At 45.4% G+C, this 10,773-nt stretch overlaps 1 long non-coding RNA gene across 2 annotated transcripts; it reads left to right on the forward strand.

Moving 5' to 3' along the window:
- The first annotated feature begins 87 nt into the window (after positions 1-87).
- On the forward strand, positions 88-9,378 carry LOC117980221 (uncharacterized). 2 transcript variants are annotated; one of them, XR_004671419.3, is made up of 3 exons: positions 88-175; positions 803-1,015; positions 4,076-9,378. It is a non-coding gene; the product is annotated as an uncharacterized LOC117980221 (long non-coding RNA). The 2 variants fall into 2 exon arrangements; XR_004671420.3 differs by lacking the exon at positions 88-175 and adding an exon at positions 296-435.
- Positions 9,379-10,773: the final 1,395 nt, after the last annotated feature.

Genomic DNA, 10,773 nt, shown 5'->3' on the forward strand with positions numbered 1-10,773 from the left:
CGGAGGGGGCGGGAGGGAGAGGGGAAAAAGAGGGAGGGGGCCCGGGCGCCTGGGGCTAGGGGGCGGGACGGGGAGGGGATGCGGAAGGTTCAGCAGCTGCGGCGGCGGCAGGCGCGGCCGTTCGGTGGAGCCGCCGGCTCGGCTCTGATGGAGGCGGCGCCGAATTCGGCTGCGCGTGAGAGCCGCGCCGCGGAAGGGGGGGCCGGAGAAGCGAGGGGGCGGGAGGGAGGAGCGGTGCGGCGGGGGTGACGGGGCGCGGGCGCGGGCGCGGGGTGGGTTGGGGGCGCGGATCAGCGGGACGGAGCTCGGGGTTCGGCTCCGAGCGGGCGGGCTGGAAGTGGGGGATCCCTCAGCCGCCTCCACGGGCCGGCCCCGCGCTCACGTCGGTTCCGGGGCGGATGACCCCTCTCCAAACGGCGCAGCGCTGCGGCTCTCGTGAGCTGGGAAGTAGGGGGCAGGGGAGAGGCCGCGGGTCCAGAAACCGTTACTGGATGGGCCGGTGGGATGTGGCGTGGGCCGGGTGGGGCGCGACAGTCTGAGCCGAGACCCGCGTGGGCTTAGGGGTGCGCGAGGCGGGTGCCCTGGGCGCGCCCGAACTGGCTGAGCAGTGGAGCGGGAAAGGGCGCGGGACCCGGGACTGTAACCGCCACTTCCCGGCCCTCGCTCCCCGCGCTTGGAGCCCTCAAGGGCCTTCTCAGGGATCCCCGAGAGCCTTAAAACAGAAGTCTCTGGAACCTGTGTCCTCTCCCTGTCTGTCCCGCCCTCGAATCCCTGTGTCCTCCTCACCCGCTCCCTCCTGCAGTGAGCATCCCGGGTTGTTGGTAAAGATCTTGGTGCCTGGAAGGTCAGAGCTTCGTCTCCAGAAATGGTTTATGCCCTGGCGCCACGTTCTGTGGCTTATAATCACTTTCGTCCTCGCCCCATGAGGAAGCAAATGACACCGCCCCTTACCCTGGAAAAGTGGCTGCAGCCTTCCCCGGATCTTAGTTTTACTCACCCCGAAGTCAATTTCTCGGTAACTCCACCCTGCAAAACCTCTGTGGGACTCATCTTCAGGGCAGAGCTAACAGTTTTCTTTCCGGGAAAAAAAAAAAAAAATCCCTCACCTGCAGGGAACTAGGCTGAGAATCGTGCACATGCAGTAGTTTCCAAATCCGTGCAGTGTGAGATCATAAAGCACCGGATTTATATGCGGCAGTGTGTCTATCCGAATTTTCACTGATGTGACGCTTTCAGTCTTTGACACAAAGACACAGAGCAGTCATTTTTGGCAGCGTTTCATAGCCGAAGACCCGGGATCAGAAAGGCAAAATAACTTGTTCAAGGTTATAGAACTATTAACAAAGAACTTCTGTGTTCCCTGACCAGATTTTCTGGTTCAAATGCCAATAATTTTTTCTTCCAATCCTTTCTTCTGCCTCCTAAAATAGTATTGTAGTACATTGTGTGTTTGGCGCCATTGATTCCCATTAATAGTTAGATACTCTGTAATGGCTGAGATAAACTACTAGCTTAAGTTCATTTTTCCATTTCACGTTTTGGCAGTAAGAAGTATATTTGATTCTTAAAGAAGACCTACCTCTTTTGACAGAAATTGGTTTCATTTGCCAGAGAGAGAAGGTAGTGAAAAATAATTCAAGAATGTTTTGTCACAAATGTTCTCTGATGAACTAGTTTCCAGGAATGTCCTCTAACACTTAGCCCCTTCAGACTGGCTATTTTTGGTAGCAGAGTGGCAGGCAGCAAGCACATTTTTAAAACAAGAATCTCCAGGAACTTACCACGTTGAAGAAATGTGGTTGTCGATATGCTTTCATTTTTGGTCTTCACCTGTCAGAATGACAATGCAAGTTTGTGTATTGCCACAGTCAAGATAATCGTAAGCCTTATGATCATCATAAACCTTCTTCATAAGTTCTCGAGTTAAAGACTGTCTAGATTTGTACAGAATCCCCTAAATAATTCCATTTATGACTAGTAAATTTCTACCAGGTGTGATAAAGTGCATCGGTACTCGAAGGACAGCATAAAAGCTATGGGTTTTGTATAAACGGTGTAGAATAATTCAGACAGCGAAGCGGCATGGATAAAGGAGAAAAGGGCCACAAGGCTAGATGTGTCCTCTCAGTTAATTGTTTCTGAAAAATAAAAAAAAATACGTTTGCTTGCTAAATTGGGTAGCCACATAAGATTCCTTCCCAGTTTCAATGACCTCCAAAGCTGACCAGTCCCTGAAGGGAAACTTGCTCATGATCTTCAGTTAACCCAATGCATTTTCAATGGGTCCAGGAAAAACACCTTCTTTCTAACTGTGGCTACATCCTCTGTCATAAAATTATAAAATAATGAAATGCAGAAAGGATGAATTCCTCTCAGCTGCTGGCAACCAAGTGGAAGAGAGATGGAGACACAGACATCAGATAGAGCAGTGCGCCGGTGGCCACTGACAGCCATCAGTAGCAAGGTGCATCTGCCAACTGAAAATGAATGAGGGGAAATGCAGGTTTATCAAATTTGAGCAAATATTGAAAGGATGATCAAATCTTCATGATGCCAGTAAACCAGTTGTTCATTCATTTAGTTGTTTAAGCCAAAATCCTAAGTGTCATCCTTGACTTCACATCGTACGTTCAGTATACAAAAATTTCTTTCAAATGTACTTTCAAAATATTCACCAAATTTCACTACACCTTTTCACCTCCGTCCCCACCATCCCAATTCAAACCACCATTATAATGCACGAAACTGTCAAAACAACTTCCTGTCTCCCTGCTTCTCATTCTTGAGCTTACACCCTACACTAGCCAGGATGATCCCATTCTGGTGTTAAGTCTAGTCATGTCATCCCTCTACTCAGTACCCGCCAATGGCTTCTCATCACACTTAGTGTAATACCAAAAATTTTAGCAGCCCCTGCAAGTCCCCAGTGTAGCCTCTGGCTGCCTCTCTAAAGACCTCTCCATACTCTCCCCACCAGCCTACCCTACCCTCCTTGCTACTCATTTCTGCTACACTGGCATCCTTGCTATATACCAAGTACATCCCCTCTACCCATCTTCAATTATTATGGCTCACTCCCTCACTTCACGCAGATTTCTGCATTTCATAAAAAACACCTTCCGGCCAGGTGCGGTGGCTCACGCCTGTAATCCCAGCACATTGGGAGGCCGAGGTGGGTGGATCACCTGAGGTCAGGAGTTCCAGACCATCCTGGCCAACATGGGCCAACATTGTGAAACCCTGTCTCTACTAAAAATACAAAAAATCAGCCGGGTGTGGTGGTGGGCACCTGTAATCCCAGCTACTAGGGAGGCTGAGGTGGGAGAATCACCTGAACCCGGGAGATGGAGGTTGCAGTGAGCAGAGATTGCACCATTGCACTCCAGCCTGGGTGACAAGAGCAAGACCTCATTTCAAAAAAAAAAAAACCTTCCATAAATTTTCCATCTGATATAGAATTTCCCACTCTCATTTTCCCAGTTTTACTCTTTTTCATCTCACCTTACTGCTCGACATTATATATGGATATATTGTGTGTATTTTGCTCACCTAATGGTGTTAATTAGTCATTTGTTGCCCTGTGTAAGTGAGGTCGATGTCTTGGATCACCTTGATTTCATGTTCACCAAAGACATGTCAGAAATTCCAGCATTTGTCAATTCTACCCTTAAGTTTGGTACCATTTTTCTGCCAATCTTTCTAGCTTTGCCTCCTGATTCTCTCATTGTTTTTGGTAACTGCTGGTTCTTCCACTCATATGGGCTTCCAAATCTAAGTCAGCCGGCCAGTCCTCTCTCCTTCCTTATTGGGTGCCTTGGTCCTCACCAACTTATATTAACCTGGCTTTTCTCTGAGAACCTAGTATCTTCTCTGAAAGCTCACTAATACCTAAATTCTAGATACAAATACCATTCAATACTCACTAAGTCCTACCAAAAATACTTATTTCAACCTCCCACAAAATGTTTTAAGACCTTCAAAACAATAAAATAGTATATTAAGAGCATGTTTGATTTGTAGAGGATCATATTGCATTTTTTTAAAGTAATGACCAAGCATTGTTTTCTTCCCTTAGTCGTCTCTGCCTTGAACCTTGGAAACAAGTGCTTTCAACATAAGCGATGTAAAGGCATTAAAACATGTTGAATGGCTGTGTGCACAGGATATCCTACACCTGCCTGACATCTGGAATGCAGGTGAATCAATCTGACCTGATGGAGCCACCCACACTTTAGAAGAATCTCAAATACAGCCAACCCTGATCTTCCTCAGCTGAAAATCATCCATCTACCAAACTCACAAATTAAACATAACGTGAATATTATTACGTTATGCCTTGTGTTGTGGTGTTAGGCATGCACAGATCTGGGTTTATCCCCTTGTGCTAGACAGTAGGTCACTTGGTTTGAGTCTGTCTGTTTCAGTGACCCTTTTCTCTAAAGCATTTAGTTAACATGATGGCTGACATCAGCGAGAACTCAGTAAATGTGGATTAAATGAGAAAATTCAAAAGAATGATTACTTACCTTTTTAAAGTTATCAATGAATTCTATACAAATAACAACTTAAAGGTCACTATGTTTCCAGGAAGTTTGGGTGGAGAGCAGAGGATTGGTTTTCTAGACAGAGAACTTGTTAGACTGAAACAAATCTTTCTGTGGAAAGTGTTGGGGTGCTAGCCTGAATCCTGGCTGCTATAGGGTCCCTGCCTCTTTCTTGGGCCCCTGACCTTAGAAGAATCTTCCTTCAGATAAGAAGAGGAGGCAGCTCCAAGTTTACGGCAAACCACCAGCCTCACACACCACTCCCAACCCACCCTTTTTCCAGACTTTAAAACATCCCAGAAAAGGATCATGGTTGCTCCAGCCTGGACCATGAGCTGCTGAGCAGTCGCTGAAAATCCCTTCAACAAAATGACATAGCTGATGTGAGTAAATAGTAATTCCTTGAAGGAAGAGAAATTCTATTTCCAGGGGAATGACTGCTTGACAGATAAAAAGATACACAAGTATCCCCACATCTTGGAATTTGACCTCTAGCCGCCACAATTGACCATATTTGTCATCACCTTCTTCTTGTCCAGCTGAACTCCTCAACCTGCCACCCCACCCCTAGCTAAGCTAATAACATGAAACTGTGCCCCAAAAGATAGTGAATATTTACTGAAATGCAAAACCAAGAGTTATAAACTATAGCCACAGACAAGACTTCTTAAATGCAGGAAGTTTTGAATAAGTGGGCACAAGTTAATACAATTAAAGAAAAACAATATTTGATATTTTGGACATGAGCCCAATGTGCTGGCGTATATGTGTGTGTGAGTGGGCGGGTGGATGGGGGAAATCCCACTAATGATGGGTGTCATCAGGAAAGAAAATCCAAAAACAAAACTACCATTCATTTGTACAATTAACAATTAGAAAGTGACAAATGTTTAATAATACACTTGGAGTGATACATGGTTGTACCTGACCTCAGAAAACTCATGGCACAACTAAGAAGACAGAGACATAGACATAAACATGTCACATAGCTTGAGTTCTAGTTGGAGGATTAAAAGTATTGTACAAGTACAGAGATCTAAGAGTTCTGCAGAAGAAAGATGATTTTTTATAAGAAAGTTCCTCGGAGTGGGTCATTTGAGCTGGGATTTGAAGGCTAAATAGGAGTATGTCAGGTGTGCTTCATATCAGCAACTAACAAAATCAAAGAGACAGAGAAACTGCTGTAGTTGTTAAAGTGACCCCATCTCTACAAAAACTACAAAAGTTATCCACGGGTGGTGACACACCCCTGTGGTCCCAACTACTTAGGGGTGCTGAGGTGGGAGGATGACTTGAGCCCAGGAGGTTGAGTGTGCAGTGAGCTGTGATTGTACCACTGCACTCCAGCCTGAGTGACAGAGCGAGACCCTGTCTCAAAGAAAAAAAAAAAAAGAAGTGACAGAAAAGTATAAGTGATAAGTGGGACAAACCTACCACATATTGAAATAATAGAAGACAAGCACCTTTTGCTGGAAAAGCATCACTGCGGGAAGAATTCCGTCCATATAATTACCAAGAAGTCACTATTCCATCAAATGCAACCTAGAGCCACCAAAGTACCAAGAAATAAGCAAATCGGCCTCTAAAAGACCACCACAGCCCACCCCACACAATCACATAAAAATCCAGTTACTAATGCTTCCACTTTCCTCTCCAGTGAGACCGCTAGATATGCTTATATCTGACTTTAAATATAATCCTAATAAATATGCTCACCTGATCTTCCTGTCCACAGCAAATGGCAAATAACAAATCTGGAAATGTAAGCAGAGTAGCAGCATTATGAAATAACAGCTAATATTCCTGCCCTGAGCCCAAAGAAAGCAGACCCAATAGTTTTAAACCTCAGCAGGAAGCATTCATTTAAGAAGAAACAGCTCTATACACAGCTGAGTAGCCACTGGAGGTGTTATTTTGCTTTGTATCCTGATATTCATCAAGCATGTGAGTCTCCAAGAAAAGTTTAGACCTTGTTGATTAAACAGTAAAGGATGATAAGAGGCTTATTCAGAAGATTCCCTTTCAGTATGGTTAATTGCAGATTTTTACCATGTAAAATAACCAGATTAAAAAGTCTTCTCATACCATACTCCCCTCCTTCCACCTCCAAGCTTTGGTGGGTGCACCTGTTAGGCCTTGCAGTGCCCCTGTGAGCATGCACCCTCACCACCCTCCTCCAGCTGACCGTAAGTCACTTGAGGGCAAGTCATTTATATTCATGTAACATTTATAGTTTGTCCCCAGTGCTTAGTTCAAATGCCTTGGCACATAATGGGTATTCAAAAAGGGTTTATATAATGGACAAAGGAAAATGAAGTGATTGTAACACTTTTAAAGAAGATTTATATTAAAAATGAATGAGCTTCCCACTACACGAACACTTCTTTTGCACTCACCAATGAAAACTAAAATTGATTGATCATTTACTAGGTCAGGCACTGTTCCAAGCGTTTCACACATGTGAATTTAATCCTCACCACAGTGCTGTGAAGCAGGCACTATTATGTTCCCTATACCAAGGAGGACAGTGAGGCCCAGACAATGTGCTGTGCCCAGGCAGGCAGCCGGTAAATGACAGAGCCTGCCTGCACACTCTGGCAGGCTGGCTCCCAAGCCCATGCCCTATCCACTCTGTCATATACCTCCAGTGTTATATTATTCATAGAAGACCAAAAAAAGAAACCTATGCGACTCACTGCTGCTAAAAGGGGTTGAGAACGTCAATGTAGCTTCCCCGGTTTACAAAAAAATCTTAGTGGTTGCACAACGTTGTGAATGTATGTAATGCCACTAAGTTGTACACTTAAAATAGTTACAATGGTCATTTTCATGTTATGTATATTTTACCACAATAAAAAAGTTTCTTTTTAAATCCTGCAGTGTATTTCTGTAATGCTATATCCAGGCCCTCCCTGCGTGAGTGACTGGCGTATGAGGAGCACCTAGAGTCTAGGTTCCTAGGCACCTCCTGAAGCTCCTTTGTATTTGCCTTCCATGTGAACTACGTTTCCAGCACTAGAGCCATTTTTTAGGTTGAAAGTGTTACAGTGGGGCTCACCCTCCCTCATTTTCCACCTGAGTCCCAGTATGATCGCCTGGATTCTGGAGTGTGTGTGAAGCCAATGACCACTCCCATATGCAGAATTTACCAAATAGCACACCTAGACTTGATGCTGCAACCCTGGAATTCACTCCCCCATCATTAGAAAGGCAGGATTGAAGGAAAGGTTTCTTTATACAGAGATGTTGGCACTAGAAACGAAGCCATCGAGAGGCAGGGGTTTGTATTCCCAGCACCTGCAACCAGGAGCGTCTAGACACAGCAGATTCTGAATAAATGTGTGTGGAGGGAATCATGGATGTGCGTCTGCTCTTCTCCCTGCTTTGGAGGAAAGCTGCTTTTCTCGCCCCAAACCTTACCAGTGGAGCTTTGTGGGGACCCCCTCCATTCAGGGAGCCTCTTGGCAATTTGGACACACAAAGGGCTAGCTGGTGACTGACTGACACTTGACAGATGTGAGGTAGATGGTGAACTGGGTCTACGTCTGCCCGGGAAATCCTGAGGGCCACAGGCATTGGCGCTAGAGGCGAGAGCCTGCTGCCGTCTTGTATCTGCCTCCCCTTTCGGTTTGCACATCAAAGGATCCTGACTGTTGATCATCACTCAAACATGAGCCATGCAGGAGAGTGAGTCAGCAGGGTGTCCTCTTGGCTGCCGCCCAGCTGGGTCCTTTGTTAGAGCAAGTAAACTCCAACAGTAAGAATGTAGACATGGAGGGGACGTGGTAGCTCACACCTGTAATCCCAGCACTTTGGGAGGCTGAGGCGGGTGGATCACTTGAGGACAGGCGTTCAAGACCAGCCTGGCCAACACGGTGAAACCCTGTCTCTACTAAAAAACAAAACAAAACAAAACAAAAATTAGCTGGCGTCATGGCGCGCGCCTGTAGTCCCAGCTCCTCAGGAGGCTGAGGCAGGAGAATCGCTTGAACCCAGGAGCTGGAGGTTGCAGTGAGCTGAGATCATACCACTGCACTCCAGCCTGGGCAACAGAGCGAGACTCTGTCTCAAAAAAAAAAAAAAAAAAAAGTGTGCACATGGACTGCCCAGTGGCCACAGGCTAAGAAGAGAATCATTAGGAACTGTCCAGCCTAAAATTCAAGGGAGCAATCAGCCAAGCAGAGAACCTCCAGAGAACTCAAAAAAGTAGGAAGGAGTCAGCTTAGATGAGTCACACTGGGGTACCCCCAGCTCTAAGCATACATAAGGCCTAGAAGGACAAACTCATTCAGCAAGTGAGAGCTGCTGTCTATCCTCACCTCTTCTCTCTTCTCTCCCACTTTGAGCCAGGGCACCGTCTGGGTCATGAGAGAGCTGGGTCATGGGTGAAGAGGGGAGCAGGGAGAGAGCTGAATGCAGCGGACCCCACCTCCCCTTCCACATGCAAACTTCCCTCTGGCAGTGTACCCACTCGAGAGGGTAGAGGACAGCTTGGGTAAATGGGTTTGAATTTTGTATATACTCCTTTGAATTTGAATTCTATATACTATATATTCATTTAAATTCTATATACTCATTTGAATTTTCCTGAACTAAGACAGTGCAAATAAAAATAACTGTAGGGCAATTACCTGAAAACAAGCAGAGAAACTGTGAGGCCTGTCCACGTCTTCATCCAGGGTGTAAACCACTCACCAACCCTGCCCTAGTGTTCAGGGGAAGTGAAACATGAATGTGTTCATCACAATCCATACCTAGAACTCTGCAGGCATTTTTTTGCCTTACGTGCCAGCTACATTTACAAAAAAAAATAATAATAATTTTCTAGAAGATAGACAAGTTGATATGGGGTCTTGTAGGGGAAAATAGGGTTTCTTTCTCACCCATAACTAAGTTTATGGCCAAGACCCCTACAACGAAAGACAGGTTAACAAGAGAAAAACACACAAATGTATTTAATATAAGTTTTACATGGCATGGGAACCTTTAGAATAAAGGCCTAAAGAAACACGGGAAACTGTGTTTTACGCTTAGGTTGGATGAAGAGGTGGATAGTTGTGGAGAAGTATGATTGGAGAAAGTGCGTAGATCTAATGTTAATAGACTCAGGGAATTTAGCAAGGCCTGTTTCTTTAGATTCTCCTCTGCCTTCCTGTGTCTTCAGAGATAAGGCTACTCCTGTGAATAGTGCCGCAATAAACAAAGACTTGGAACCAACCCAAATGTCCATCAGTGATAGACTGGATTAAGAAAATGTGGCACATATACACCATGGAATACTATGCAGCCATAAAAAAGGGTGAGTTCGTGTCCTTTGTAGGGACATGGATGAAGCTGGAAACCATCATTCTGAGCAAACTATCACAAGGACAAAAAACCAAACACCGCATGTTCTCACTCATAGGTGGGAATTGAACAATGAGAACACTTGGACACAGGAAGGGGAACATCACACACCGGGGCCTGTTGTGGGGTGGGGGGAGGGGGGAGGGATAGCATTAGGAGATATACCTAATGCAAATGACGAGTTAATGGGAGAAGCACACCAACATGGCACATGTATACATGTGTAACAAACCTGCACGTTGTGCACATGTACCCTAGAACTTAAAGTATTATATATATATATAAGAGAGATAAGGCTGCTCCTTTCATCTGGGTGTAGGGAGAGCACCTCTCACATGAGAGTCTTATGACCTTCTTTAGAGGAAAGTGAAGAATTATTTTATGGGCTGCTTCTGGGGAGAAGGTTGGGAGAAGGACAGAGACCTTCCTGCTTCTGCTGTTTTCTGAAATGCCAAGGTGCCATAGTTTGGGGTAGGGTATCCTGAACCCCATCAGTCTGTATTACCACCTGCACATGCTCACCCAGAAGGGAAGCCAGGGTTTGAGCACTGAGACACAGGACCCTGTAATTGGATGCCAGTACCCAAGGGGCGAACTAGAGGGGCAAACCTCTAAACCAGAATACGTTAAATTTTAAAAGACTTGCAGGAGTGGATGAAACAACAAAAAAAGAATAAGCAGAGATGTTTTGTGGCCTCCAAAGTGTAAAATATTTACTATCTGGCTTTTTACAGAAGAGGTTTGCTGGCCCCTGTTTTAAACAGCCCTGCAAGATGTATATTAGTGTCCCTAGGTTACAAAGGAGGAATCTGAGACTCAGGGAGATTAACATGCCTCACAAAGGAAAATATTCCATTTCTGAGCCAACCTAGCAAAAGGAGGT

This window comes from Pan paniscus, chromosome 4 (assembly GCF_029289425.2).
Source record: "Pan paniscus chromosome 4, NHGRI_mPanPan1-v2.0_pri, whole genome shotgun sequence".
Classification (NCBI taxonomy): domain Eukaryota; kingdom Metazoa; phylum Chordata; class Mammalia; order Primates; family Hominidae; genus Pan; species Pan paniscus.